The sequence below is a fragment of the Mobula birostris genome, chromosome 14 (assembly GCF_030028105.1).
Source record: "Mobula birostris isolate sMobBir1 chromosome 14, sMobBir1.hap1, whole genome shotgun sequence".
Taxonomy (NCBI): Eukaryota; Metazoa; Chordata; class Chondrichthyes; order Myliobatiformes; family Myliobatidae; genus Mobula; species Mobula birostris.
This window is the reverse complement of record NC_092383.1, coordinates 87,144,705-87,159,443: the sequence shown is the minus strand read 5'-3', so window position 1 is coordinate 87,159,443 and position 14,739 is coordinate 87,144,705. Positions and strand designations below refer to the sequence as shown.

Genomic DNA, 14,739 nt, shown 5'->3' with positions numbered 1-14,739 from the left:
GACAGATCTCTCATTGGGTGAGCACCTGGGGGAAAAGGGAGAGAAGTCCAGTGAAGTGGTCAATGTATCCATCTCCAACAGTGTCAGTATCTGCAGAAATGTGATTGAAGTCAACAGCATGGATAAATGGTGCAAGGTTTGATTCTTTATGATGGTCAATGGAACACACTGGACTCCGAAGCGAAGGTTCCCGAGTTCGAATCCAGGCCGGGCCACCCCTGAGCACGCTTTCCACCCGTGCTGAGTTGAGTGTCGAGCTGGCCACTTGGCCTCGTAAAAAATACAAGTGTCAAGTCAGGAACGTTCATAACGTGACCTGATTAATCCTGACACCATGTGCCAGACAAGAATGGCTGAATGTCTAGTACGACATGCTTAAAATAAAACTGCATGACGGGTGCATGCTGAATATTGTGTTGTTGGAACTTCACTCAGGAGCATGGAGTGTATGTTGTCACCACCTTTCAGAGAATGAAAAGCCTTTCAGCACAGCAGTTCAAACAGGAGTTATCCACCACAGTGTCTCCTGCCTCTGATCTGCTCTCACTGGCTGGGTGTCTCATCTGGTAATATTTCTGGCTGTTAATTAACATAGACTTCTAAGGTAATCCACTTCAAAGTTCAAAGTAAAGTTTTTATGAAGTTACATATGTGTCACCACATATTACCCTGAGATCCATTTTCTTGCAGGCATTCACAGTAGATGCAAATAAATAAAACAGAATTAATGCAAAACTCCACACAATCAAAAATGTACAAACAACCAATGTTGCAAAGAAGACAAATTGTGCAAATATAAAAGAAACAAATTATTAAATAGTAAAAAAATAATAGTGAGAACATAAGTTTTTCGATTCCTTGAAAGTGAGCCTGTTGGTTGTGGAATCGGTTTTGTGTTGAAATGAGTGAAGTTATCTACGCTGGTTTACGAGCCTGATGTTTGAAGGGTAATAACTGTTTCTGACCCTGCTGGTGTGACACCTCCCCACTTCATCTGGCTCCATGCATGGGTGTACCATTCTGATCATCAACAGAACTGATTTTGTCCCTTGCAATCATTTTGTTCTTATCATATTGTTACGTAACCGGCAGCAATGAATATCAATCAAGACAGGTTATATAAAAACAACCAAACATTTATTAAACATGGATAAACAATTAAAAAAAACAAACATAAACCTTAACTGGAGGTTAACCGCTATGCAGCCGTTCAACAAATCGTCACTCGGCACTGGTTCTTAAAGCGTTAAATGCGAAAACAGTTCTTAAAGCGGTTAAGTCAGATATAGTTCTAAAAATGGTAAATTCGAAAGTCCAACAGATTTACACGTTCAATTGGGAGAGACTTCTCTGGAGAAGGATTTCTTCATAGACGCGACTTTCCTGTTGGTTCTGTCCAAACAATTCATGTTGCAGGAAATAAACAGTTTAAAACAACTGACCTTAAATTCTAGAGAGCACATTGCATGAACTCTTTGCTCTTTTGGCAACAGTTATCTTCGATTGTAGGTCGCTACTCCTTCAACGAAGACTCAATAAGGTCGATCCTTTGTTAAACTGCCAAACGATACCGACTTTTCTCAATCCTTCGGGTCCTGTACTTTGATAAAGTCCTCACTCTCCCGTACTACTGCTGGAATAAGGTACATCAACACATCTAGCAAAAATTTCCAGTCCAGCACTATTGTACCTTGCAACAGAACGTTATACTCCATTTTAAAAATGAAACTGCGTCATAAAAACAAATACGCAACAGAAACGGAGACACATTAACGTTCCAGCTGGAAAACTAAAAACTAAAAAACTAACTGCGTCATCTGAGGTCTTCCCTTATATATCCGTGGTGCACATGTCATCACGTGACCTCACATCGGCAGGAAAATTACATCAGGTGACCTCCAAAAGACCATTATATCATTCTCACAAAAAAAAATTCACAAGATCTCGAGGTATGTAACAATATCTGCAGAATACCTTAGGATTCTCCTTCATCTTGTCAGTTGTGCCTTTATTTAGCCCTTCTGATTTCTTTCTTAAGTACTTGCTTTCATTTCTTATCTTTCCTACCTGCCTCTACCTGCTAAGCACAGCCTGTTTTTCTTAACCACAGCTTCAATATCTCTTGAAATCCAAGGTTCTCCATGCCTGTTATCTATACCTTTTAATCTGACATTCACATGCAATCTTTGTACTCTCAGAATTTCACTTTTGAAGGCCTCCACTTACCAAGTCACCTTTCCCAGAATACACTCTGCCCCAATCCACACTTGCCAGATGATTATGATACCAACAAAAATGGCCTTTCTCGGATTCAGAAACTCAATCTGCATACCAGACCTATTTCTTTGTATATTTACTTTGAAACTAATGGCATTGTCATCACTAGGTGCAAAGTATTCCCCTACATCTATTGTTATCCACTGCCCTGAATCATTCCCTAACAGCAGATCAAATACCGCATCATCTCTCATTTGGTCTTTGTTAGGACTGCTGTGACATTTTCCTTGACATGTGATGCCACACCTTCTCCTTTAATCCCTCCTGATCTGAAGGGTCTAAAACAATGGAACTCCAGAATATTGAGTTGACAGTCCTACCCCAGTCTCAATAATGGCTGCAAAAACATTATTCCAGGTATTGACCAATGTTCTGAGCTCAACTGTTTTTCCTACCATGGTCATCATCAGACTCAGGAAAAATTCTGATGTCCTTCAGACTCATGAAAAAGACTAGGGTTCATAAGAAGTAGATCAGGCCAAGACTAAATCCAGCATCCTCAATACCTGCAAAAATATCCTTGGGAAAAGTCCAGAAAACATCGGGATTCGGTTGTTGATAACAACATGGAGATAGAGCAACTTATCTCCAAGAAAAGGAAAGCCTTTGGTTCCAAGCAGAATGACATCGGCAGCAAGACAAAAGGAGAATCTTACTCCAGAGCCAAAGCAAACGCCCAGCAGAAGGTGAGGCAGTGAAAGAATTCTTGGTGAACTGAGAAAGCCCTGGAAATCCCGAGGCTGTCAGACTCTAGTGACATGAGGGGCGTCTTCATTGCCACCAAAGCAGTCTATAGACTAAGTTACTTCAGATTAAAACCCCTGCACTCGAAGGATGGATAGAAATTGCTAAATAATGGAAGGATATCAATGACCAATGGAGAGAGAACTGCTGAACCGTGACTGTATTGCTGAACCAGAAATTACTAAGCAAATGCTCCAGAGACCTGTGAAAGCAGACATGGGGGAACCTTCCAGTATGAAAGAGGTGCATGATGCCATCAGAAGCCTGGAAAACAATGAAGCCATTCGTCTTGATGGGATCCCAGTCGAGACCTTCAAAAAAGGGGACCAGCACTCCTGGACTACATGTTTTACTCCTGAAGGTCTGCCGAAAGGAACAAATGCCCAAGAGCTCAGGGATATTCCAATAGTAACCATATGCAAATTCAATGTAAAAATATACATTTATTATTGAGGCATGTATGCGCTATACAACCTTGAGATTCGTCACCTTACCGGCAGCCACAAAACAAAGAAACCACCAAAAATAAGACCATCCAACACCCAATGCACAGAACATACCTCACAAACAAAAAAAAAGCAAGCAAATAGCATTCAGAACCAGAGGCTTATGAATGACACAAAGCCAGACATCAATGCAGCCGGAGCAGGCAACTGCCACAGTTCATCCCAAAGCCGAGTAAATGGTGCAAGACCCTAATCACAAAGCCAAGCATCACTGCAGACTTGCCCTCGCCTCGCTTCCAGCCCCGACACTCTGACCTCTTCTTCTGACCCAGCCCTTAAATGGTCCAAACTTCGGGTTGTTTCTCACTCTTGGACGACTCTCAGGTATGAACCCTGTCTCCATTACTTGATCAGTATTTGATCTATTGTGTTTCTTTGATCTACTGCAAGAAAATGAATCTCAAGGTAGGATATGGTGACATATACAAACTTTGATAACAAATTTAGCGAATGTACTTTCAAATTTAATCAGGTGCATGATTGCTGAGTTTTTATGACACATTTTGTGGAAATTGAGTGAGAAAGAGACACATCATGAATATTTCCAGTCACGATACAAAGATCTTAAAAGAGAACAAACAATGGGAGTAAACTTGGGTGCTGATTAAAGTGAGTGACCTGCAAATATTGCAGCTTGCATTGTTCATCAGGGTGTGAATCTGCAAATGGAAGGTGTGACTTTTCTCAGTTCTGATCTGTGACCGTAACCCATGAATGTACAATAAAGGGTCTTGAAAATGAGAGAAGGTGAACTGCATTATCATCATTATAATGCATAAAATATAGGTAATGAATTAGGCCATATGACCCATCGAGTCTGCTCCCCCATTCAATCACATCAGATCCTTATTTTTTCTCTTCAACATGTTCACAGTTTTCCCTGTAACATTTGATGCCATGTCCAATCAAGAACCTATCGATCTCTTCCTTAAATACACCCAACAACCTGACCTCCACAGCTGCATGTGGCAACAGATTCCACAAATGCACCACCCTTCGGCTAAAGAAATTTCTCCGCATCCCTGTTTTGAAAGGGGACCCTCTAACCTGAGGCTGTGCCCACTTGTCCTAGAGTCTCCCACCATGGGAAACATCGTCAGACCGCACATTTACTTGTATCACCAAAGTGCATGACCATGCATTTTCCAACATTGTATTTCAATTGCCACTTTCTTGCCCATTCTCCCAATTTGTCTAAGTCCTTCTGCATCCTACCTGTTTCCTCAACACTACCTGCTCCTCCACCAATCTTTGTATCATCTGCAAACTTGGCAACAAATGATTCCATCATCTAAATCATTTATATAAAGCCTAAAAAGAAGTGGTCCCAAAACCAACCCCTGCGGAAGATCACTAGTCACTGGCAGCCAACCAGAGAAGGATCCTTTTATTCCCACTAGCTGCCCTCTTCCAATCTGCCAATGCTCTAACCATTCCAGTAACTTTCCTGTAATACCATGGGCTCTAAACTTGGTAAGCAGCCTCATGTGTGGCACCTTGTTAAAGGCCTTCTGAAAATCCGCTACATCCCCTTTATCTATCCAACATGTAATCTCCTCAAAGAATTCCAACAGGTTCGCCAGTCAAAATTTTCCCTGAAGGAAACCACGCTGACTTTGTCCTATCTTGTCATGTGTCACCAAGTACTCCATCACCTCATCCTTAACAATTGACTCTAACATCTTCCCAAACACTGAGGTCAGGCTAACTGGTCTGTAATTTCCTTTCTGTTGACTTTCTGTTTTCTTAAAGAGTGGAGTGACATTTGTCATTTTTGAGTCCTCTGGCACCATGCCAGAGTCCAAAGATTTTTGAAAGATCATTTCTAATGCCACTACAATCTCTAACACTACCTCCTTCAGAACCCTAGAGTGTAGTTCATCTGGTCTGGAAGACTTATGTACCTTTTGGTCTTTCAGCTTTTTGAGCACATTCTCTCTTGTGATGGTAACTGCACCAACTTCTCTTCCTTCACACACTACAAAATCAGGCATTCTGCCAGTGTTTTCCACAGTGGAGACTGATGCTAAATACTTATTTAGTTCATCAGCCATCTCCATGTCCCGTTATTATTTCTCCTGCCTCATTTTCTAGCGGTCCGATGTCTAGCTTGCTCTCATATTTCATCTTTTCCCTTCTAATGATTTTTTAGTTGTTCTCTGTAGGTTTTTAAAAGCTTTCCATTCCTCTATCTTCCCACTAATTTTGGTTTGTTGTACGTCCTTTCTAATCAGGATCATAAATGGTGACAAGCACATATTTGGTAATGAATTTAATTTGAATTTTGAACTTTGAAATGCCTCACTGACACTGAGGAATATCACATAATATCGTTTACATACTCTGTGAGGACGTGAAGCAGTAACACCAGAGTCTGTTTGGAGCTCATTACATCTTCAGCTCAGGGTTATCTGATGGATGTTGATGAGCCGGAGATAATTCCAGATGCAGTGATCCCACTTGTGAATCTGGACCTGTTAAACCTGAGTCCATTCAGCCCATTGAGTCTGTTCCTCATTCTATTATGGCTGAATTATTATCCCCCTCAACCCTGTTCTCCCCATAACCTTTAACACCTTTACAAATCAAAAACATATCAACCTCCACTTTCAATATATCTAATGATTTGTCCTCCACTGCAGTCTGTCAAATGAATTCTGAAGGAACAGCACCTTCTCGTCTGGGACTCACCCACCATAGGAAACATCCTCTCCACACACACTCCATCTAGCTTCTTGGCCCTTCACCATACAAGAGATTTCAATGAGAACCCCCCTGCCCCCCCCCACCACACCCACCATTCTTCTAAACTCCAGTGAGTACAGGTCCATAGCCATCAAACACTCCTCATACATTAACCCTCTCACCGCTGGGATCGTTCTGGGGAACCTCCTCTGGACACCTTTCCAATTACAGCACACCCTTTCGAAGATAAGGGGCCCAATACTGTTCACCATATTCTCAAGTGCAGTCAGACCAATAACTTATAAAGCTGTAGTTCTTGGATAACTTTTCAACATCAGAGTTGTAAATGTTTTATAATCCCACCATTGTATTTAAAAGTGTGCGCCCGACTGTTATTAGGTTTAAACACAATGGTAAAATGGCCAAATTGTTATTGTTGGTCAGTGATCTAGTTGCTCAAACAAAATGCTTTGCTGAAGATGTTTTGTATCTCTGCTTTGTTCTCATCAGCATATTGAACCATGGCTGTTGAGACATTTTCCAAGAAGTGATGGGGCAATATCAGAAGAGACCAGAACAAGCTGTCAGTGTGTAGCAACCATTGACACTTCTCTATATTCTTTCTGGTAAGACAAGTAAAGAAGACCGAAGTTCTGACCACATCCTTCACTGAGGATGAATATTACACAGGTGACAACAGTGACTGATGCAATGGAGTCAGCACGTATACTGTACAATGTACAGACTCAGCACTCATACTGTACAATGTACATTCTTGGATCACCTTAACCCTCAAACTATAATAAAACCAAAAGCAACAACACAAAATGCTACAGGAATTGAGAAGGCCTGGCAGAATCTATGGAAATGAATAGATGTACTGCATGGTTACTTTGCATGAAAAGCACTTCTGCATGACAGCTATTTCTACTTTGCTCCTTTCTCAGCAGTAAGTTCCCCAGAACATGTTTGCTTGAATTATCTCCAAGGCAGATCCAGAATGATGTCCAAATCTTGGAGTGTAAGTCCATCACTCCCCTGGCTGATTTATGTTCTCCCCCAACCCCATTTTCCTGCCTTCAGGAGTCAGGCGGGATCTGAGGAGGCAGGGTGGTCAACATTTCAGATTAATCAGGACACCTCCAGCTGTTTATTTTTCCTTCAGATTTGAACATTTACTGTTGCTTGTGTCCAATATTTTAACACCTCTCACCATTTCATTTAGACTTTGGGAATTGTTTAAATGTTTCTGTCTTGCTAAATATAACTAAAAGCCTTTCAGATATTCACGTACCACACACCACTTGGGTCAGTGTTGTTTTTTGATCAAACATCCTGCTGCCTTCTTCCTCATTTTAATTTTAGTCATTGATTTCTGAGAACAGACAGGTCCTGGCTGGGTCTCTGTCAATAAAATGTTATGGACATTGATTGTTCTGATTGGTGTCCTGACCTGTGAGTGACAAACAACACTGGACTTCTGTGTAAGCAGTGTTGGTTTGGGGTCATGCATAGCTTTCAGAGCAGTGCTTGAGTAAATATAGACAGTGAAGATGGCAGAATCTGGATTTTAGAGCAAACTTCTGGAGGAAGTCAATGTGCCAAGAAATGTCTATCAGTGGGGAGGGACTAGACCAAGCTTTGGGTCAAGAATCTGCATGAAGTCAGAGTGGAGAGTGAGAGAGTGTACATAGGAGAAAGAGAGGTCTGAGACTGAATTCTCTTGGTGGTTGGAAACTGAGGATGGGTGAAGCTTGGCAAGCAAATGGAATGGGGAGGAAAAGTGTTGGAGTTTGAAGCTTGGTGACTGGTGGAAGGAAGCAACACAAAAAGGGTAATAGAGTGGAGCTAGCTGGGGGGGTGGGGTGGGGGCAGAAGAATACGTCCAGCTGGAGATATCTCCTGGAGGCTATCAAGCAGAAACATCAGATCTCCCATTGCTGGAATCTGATCTCACACTGAAGGGATCACTGTGATATTCGATGTTATTGTCTTAAAATTAGAGTCTTTCCTGGGCTATTTCAGTGGGCAATTAGGAAAGAATATTATGAGATCTGGAGTCAAAGGTAAACCTTGGTGGGTCGGGATGAGATATTTCTGTCTCGTCCATGTTTCCTCTGAGAAAGGTCCATGCATTAGATGCCCCGGGGAGTGATGACCTGCTTGTCTCTGGGTTAAGTTCGTTGAATGTAGAAATGCCCATCTCGTGGATGTGCCTGAAGAACATCAAACTCCTTCTCCTCCTACTCAGCCTCAGCATGGATTACCAGAACATTTTCCAAATTCAGTGCCAAATGCTTCTGCGAGTCACTGAACCCAGTCACAATTTCATTTCCTCCTGAAAGCCACCAAACAGGTGATGGATATCTCACAGGTTTCTGCCTTTAAACACTCAGTGGCCACTTCATTAGGTTTCAGGTCAGTAACCCCGCTCAGCTTTGGGTTAAAAGTGGAAGAGTGTCAGTTTACAAAGCAGATCTGATGGGAGGAGTAATGTGTAGGATAAAAGACCATGCAGTTCATTCCCAGGTTATGAATTCCTGACTGATGGACACTTCTACATATGAACAAGCCTCCGTAAAGTTACTTAAAAACTCCAGTGTACAGATTTAGGCACACAAGAGTTTTTATATGGTTTCAGATGGTATGGCCTCCACAGAGCCATGATCTCAACATCACTGCGGATGTTTGGGATTACCTGGAGAATCAGAAGCAAGTGTGCCAGCCAAAGTCTGGAGGAGAACTGTGGCAACCTACCAGATAATTTCTTATAAAATGGCACAACAGTGTATCTAAGAGAATTGATGCAGTTTTAAGGAGAAAGGATCATCACACCAAATATTGATTTGATTTAATTTTTTTTACTATTTACTGCTCTTTACAGTAAATGTTTGATATTTTGAAACTTCACATTTCATTTTCTTTGAAAGCAATTGGCTTTACAGAATATTTTTACATACGCCTACAACTTCTGCGCAGTTCCATATGTACATAAGTTTGCATGTGATGCAAATGCTATCGGTGCTGTGGATGGTACAGAGCCTTGTTGTAAGTTACAACAGGGTTAAGACAGGATGGCGTGCTGGGTGGAGAAGTGATTGATGGAGTTTAACTCAGAAAAATGTGAAGTGATACAATTTGGAGGATCGAACTTGAAGGCTGGTTAATCGTAGCAATATGGAGGTACAGAAGGATATTGGTCTCAGAGTCTGTAGATTCCTCAAAGTTGCTGCACAAGTTGAAAAAGTGTTAAAGCATGTGTATGATGTGCTGGACCTCACTAGTCGAGAGATTGAGTTCAAGAGCCGCAAGCTAATGTTATAGCTCTATGAAACTCTGTTTCAATCACACTTGGAGAATTTAGTTCAGTTCTGATTGCCTCATTGTTGGAAGCTTGCCAGAGCTGTAGGGAGGGTGCAGAGGAGGTTCACCAAGATGCTGCCAGGGTCAGAGAACATGTCTTTTGAGGAAAAGCAAGTGTTAGGCGAGCCAGGGATTTTCTCTTCGGAGCAAAGGAGAGTGAGAGGTAACTTGGTAGAATGATGTAGAAGAGGTGTATAAGGCATAGATTGAGTGGACAACCAGCACTTCTTTCTTCTGGTGACAATGACCAATTCAGAGGACATCCATTTAAGGTAAGTGGAGGAAAGTTTAGGGGATATATAAGAGGTACATTTTCTTTACACAGATTGTTGAGTTCCTGGGATGCACTGTTGGCATGGAGGTAGAGGCTGATACAATATGGATATTAAGAGGCTCTTAGATAGGCACGTACATTTATGTATGGAAGCAGACTGTTACAGGCTTTGCAGGATGGAAGGATTAGGTTCATCATGGACTATAGATTGGAACAACACTGTGGGCCAAAAGGCCTGAACTGTGCTGTGCTGTTCTATGTTCTGTGTTCCAGAACTAGAGGGCACAGCCTCAAAATTGAGGGGTGACCCTTTAGAACAGAAGTAAGGAAGAATTTTTTTTTTAGCCAAAGAGCAGTAAGTTTGTGGAATGGTCTTCTATAGACAGCAATGTTTTATTGCCTGTGTGCATTCAGCCTGGCCTGAGAAATTGGACCGTCGAGCCAACTGACTCTGAAGGCTAGCGGTACTCATTTTATGTATAGTTATTCTTTTCAGCGCAGTGTTGTCTTCATTTCCATTTGAGAGTTTTAGTTAACAGCCCTGTCTGGCTTAGCGTTTATTGTTTTATTCCTCTATCACTGTTCGCATAAAGGTCTGTGAATTATCAACCCGCTTCATTGTCTCTCACTCCTCACATGGGCCATATCTGAACATGGTGACAGCAATGATCTCTCAATGTGTAGCATCTATTGGTACTTCCATAAATTCTGTTTGGTAAGACAAATAAAGAAGACAGAAGTTCTAACCACATCCTTCCCTGAGGGCGAACATTACACAATGACAGCAGTGACTGATGAAATAAGAGTCAGCACTCATAGTAAAAATGTACAGAATTTAAGCAGATACACATTCAAGGCTAACATACTGTACAGTTTACGTCTCAAACAAACCCAAAGTAACAAAAGCTCTCTGTGTATACTGAAGTATTTCATCATTTATCTATTTATCAATGTGAAATTAAGTGTTTATGAACAATTGCAAAGTCACCTAGTAAAATTCAGGAAAATATAAATGAGACACATTCTTGCATCACCATGACCCTCACACTACAATGAAATCAAAAGCCACACACACAAAATGCTGGAGGAACTCAGCAGCTCAAGCAGCATCTATGGAAATGAATAGATAGTGAAAGTTTCTTACATCTCAGCTAATTTTGCAGCATACAGTATGCCAGTGATATGAAACCTGATTTTGATCCTGATTCTGCATTACTTCTCCAATATGTGTGACATGTCAGAATTGTTATCCCCGATACTGAAGCACTACTCAGACTTCATCTGCCCCAGGGAATCACACAGAATGAATCTGGATAGATCACACTTTGAGTAACATTGAAAGATCTAACAAGGTGAACAAAGATGCTGGGAAGCTAGCTACTGAGAAGGTGAGCAAAGGTGTGCAGTTTCAGGTGTCAGGGAGACTATGGGAGTGAGATAGGAAAGATAGAAATGTTCTCTCCTTTGACAAGTGTGAACTGTCCATTTACAGTGCTCTATTATTTTGTAGAAAATAGAAACTGCAGGGGTTGTCTGCTCACACAGATCATTTACTGTCAAATGGAGTTGATTTGCTTTAAGAATGGATCTGATGTGGATTTCACACCATCGTGAATGTGTAAATCCATTCAGAAGGTTTCCCCTCAAATCTAACTGAAGCAAAGTGGAATCCCATCAGAGGTCTTGAAATTGCACTGACAGATGGAATAGAATTCAGAAGTGATGAGCTTTCAAGGTTCAAAGAGAAGAGAGAATGAAGCCAAGTATGTAATCAGAGTTTGCAGGAAAAGCCCCTTCTACATCTCACTTACTTTCCACTTTGGTCCCTCTTCAGTAGCAAGTTCCCAAAAATTATCGCAACACAGGCAAAAAGCTGTGGAACTCAGACGACCAGGCAGAATCTATAGAAAAGAATAAACAATCAACCTTTCAGGCTGAGACACTTCATCAGGACTCATGTCATGTCTTCTTCGTGTGTCGTGTTTGATTAAATTATCATCAAGGCAGGTCCAGAAAGATGTACAAATCTTGGAGTGCAAGTCTATAACTCCCCGAGATTTGGAACAGAGGGAGATGGTAAAGTAGTTGTTAAGGAAGGCTTCTGGCATTGAATGAGCAATGAGCTTTCAAGAATTCATGCTGCAGAAGAGATTCACAAGATTGGTGCCTGTATTAGAAGCCCATAAGTCCCAAAAGGCATTGCAGCAGAATTAGGCCTTCTCGACCCCCTTCTCCTGCCTTACCCCGTAAACTTTGTCACTTTTACAAATCAAGAACCTATCAACCTCATGTACTCTGAGGCTGTGCCATCTGGTTGTAGACTCACTTACTGCAGGAAATATTCTCTCCACGTCCACTCACACAAGGTCTTTCAATATTCAATAGGTTTCTATTAGATTCCGTCTCATTCTTCTAAACTCCAGTGAGTATATTTTAAGTCAAGCAAAAAATAAAACTTCTGGGGGAGCCTTGGGAGTCATGTGGGATCTGTGGAGGCAGAGTGGTCAACATTTCAGATGAATCCCCTGTTTCAGGACACCTCCAGCCATTTACCGTGCGTTCAGATTAGAACCTCTACTGTTGCTTGTGTCCAATACTTCAACTCTTCTCACCATTTCGTTCAGTCTTTCAGAATTGTATAAGTACTTCTCTCTTGCTAAATATACCGAAATGCTTTCCAGATTGTCATGTACCACACACCATCTCTGTCACCCTTGTTTTTTTGATCAAATTCCTGCTGCTGCCTTCCTCATTTTTATTTCACAATTACTTCTCTCTGAGGAGAAACAGGTCCTGGCTGCGTCTCTGTGAATAAAACAATGTGGGCTTCAATTCTCCTGATTCTCTTCCTACCTGGTAAGTGACAAGTTGTGCTGTACATTTGCATAATCAGTGTTGTTCTGGGGGTTGTATACCATTTTCAGAACAGTACTTGAATATCTGTAGACACAAAAGATATCAGTAATTGGAGTTCAGAGTGCACTCCTGGGGGAACTCAGCGGGTCAAGCAGCTTCTGTTAGAGGAGGGGAATCGGCTACAGTTTGGTCTGTGACACTCAAGTGTGAGTGGAGAGGAAGTTGGTCGAAATAGGAGAGAGGGAGTTGTAAGACTGGGTCTACTTGGTCGTCGGGGACTGAGGAGGGGTGAAGCACGACAGGCAAATGGAATGGAGAGGAAAAGGTGTGGACTTTGGAGATGGGTGAGAGGTGGAAGCAGAAAAGAAGAAAGGGGGAATAGTATGGAGTCAGGTCAGGGAAGAAAATGTCCATATGTTGGAATGTAGAGGCTGTTAAATAGGAATATCAGGTCAACTGGAATCTGATCTCACTCTGTTTGGATCAATATGAAAATTGATGTTATTCTCCTGTTATCAGTGTCTTTCCTGGGCCATTTCAGTGGGACATTTAGTAAAGAGCATTTCTAGATGTGGAGTCAAAGGTAACCCGGGTTGGGAGGGATGTGAGATTTCTGTCTCTACAGGCCTTTCTGATCCAGATGGGATTTTGACAATCTGGTAGTTGATCGTTATCATTATGGATATGTGGTTTTTAATTCCAGAAATAATAAATTAGATATAAACACTTAATAAATCCCGAAAGAAAATGAAATCACACCTGAATTTCTGGACACCAAAGTGGTAATGACCACTGTTGCAGCACCTTCTAACTACACAGAGAAATACCTGAAAGGTACAAAATATAAAATTTCCATCAGAACCAGAGGGCTCAGTTTCAGACATCATGAGGGGTTTCTTTCTGCAGTTTATAAACTTGTCTGTAAGTGCGGAGGAAGTCAGGACATTGCCATCATGCAGAGAATTGAAACATAATCTCAAATGATCCTACTAACCCCCGACTCAACCCTGGAATACAAGAAACATACACACACAAATCTCCATGTACAGTAGCTCTATCTATCCCAAATAAATTACCTGGGATCTTTGTGGACATTTGAAAGTCCAGCATGATCTGTTGTAATTTATAATTCAATATTGTGGCTCTCCCTCAGTACTGCACTGGAAGATCAGCCCTGGGTTTCTGCTCAGGACTCTGGAGTGGGAAGTGAACCCACAATGTACTGACACAGGGGAGAGAGCACTGACACAGCTGACACAGTAACAGCACTGACTGCACCTCAGACCAAAATCATTAGCTGTGGTGTCATGGGAAACATTAAGTTGCTCCTTTCCTCTCAAATCTGAAAATGCCTCCTTCAGTTTCTGGTGCATTTTGGGCAGAGAAATATGTAAAAGGAATTGTGGGAAGAGCGATCACAATCGATTCTCACTACGAAGCAAAGTATCGCTCACACACAAAGTATTGGTGCCATGGATGGACTCGCCAATGTTCAGTTTTAGTGGAAACAAATGGCAACACGGACGGAGTGGACGAGTGTCAATCACAGATAACCCGGAACAGAGAATATTTACTGTTACTATGGAGAATCTTCACACTGGAGATACAGGATGGTACAGCTGTGGAATTACAACACCAGATCTCAATTCGATGTTTAATGTACATTTACAAATATCTGATGGTAGGTTTCTCAGTGATTGACTTTGTGCCTTCAGTAAAATAAATGTGTCATCCATGTTTCCTCTGGGAAGGGTCAGAGCATTAGATGTCCTGGGGAGTGACGATGTGCTGATCCCAGGGTGAAGCTTGTTGAATGGAGAAATGCCCATCTCGTGGATGTGTCTGAAAAACAACGATCTCCTTCTCCTCCTGCTCAGCCTCTGCACAGATTACAAGATCTTTGTCCAGACCCTGTCCATCCCTCAACATCTCTGCATTAATATCAGTGTCAAAAGTTTCCCTCTATACAGCAGGTCACTGAACCCAGTTACAATTTCATTCTCTTCTGAAAGCCTCCAAACATGTGACGGATAT

At 41.7% G+C, this 14,739-nt stretch overlaps 1 pseudogene; it reads left to right on the top strand.

Moving 5' to 3' along the window:
* LOC140209409 (polymeric immunoglobulin receptor-like) overlaps positions 1-14,739 on the top strand; it is an 88,304-nt pseudogene that overhangs the window by 17,482 nt on the left and 56,083 nt on the right.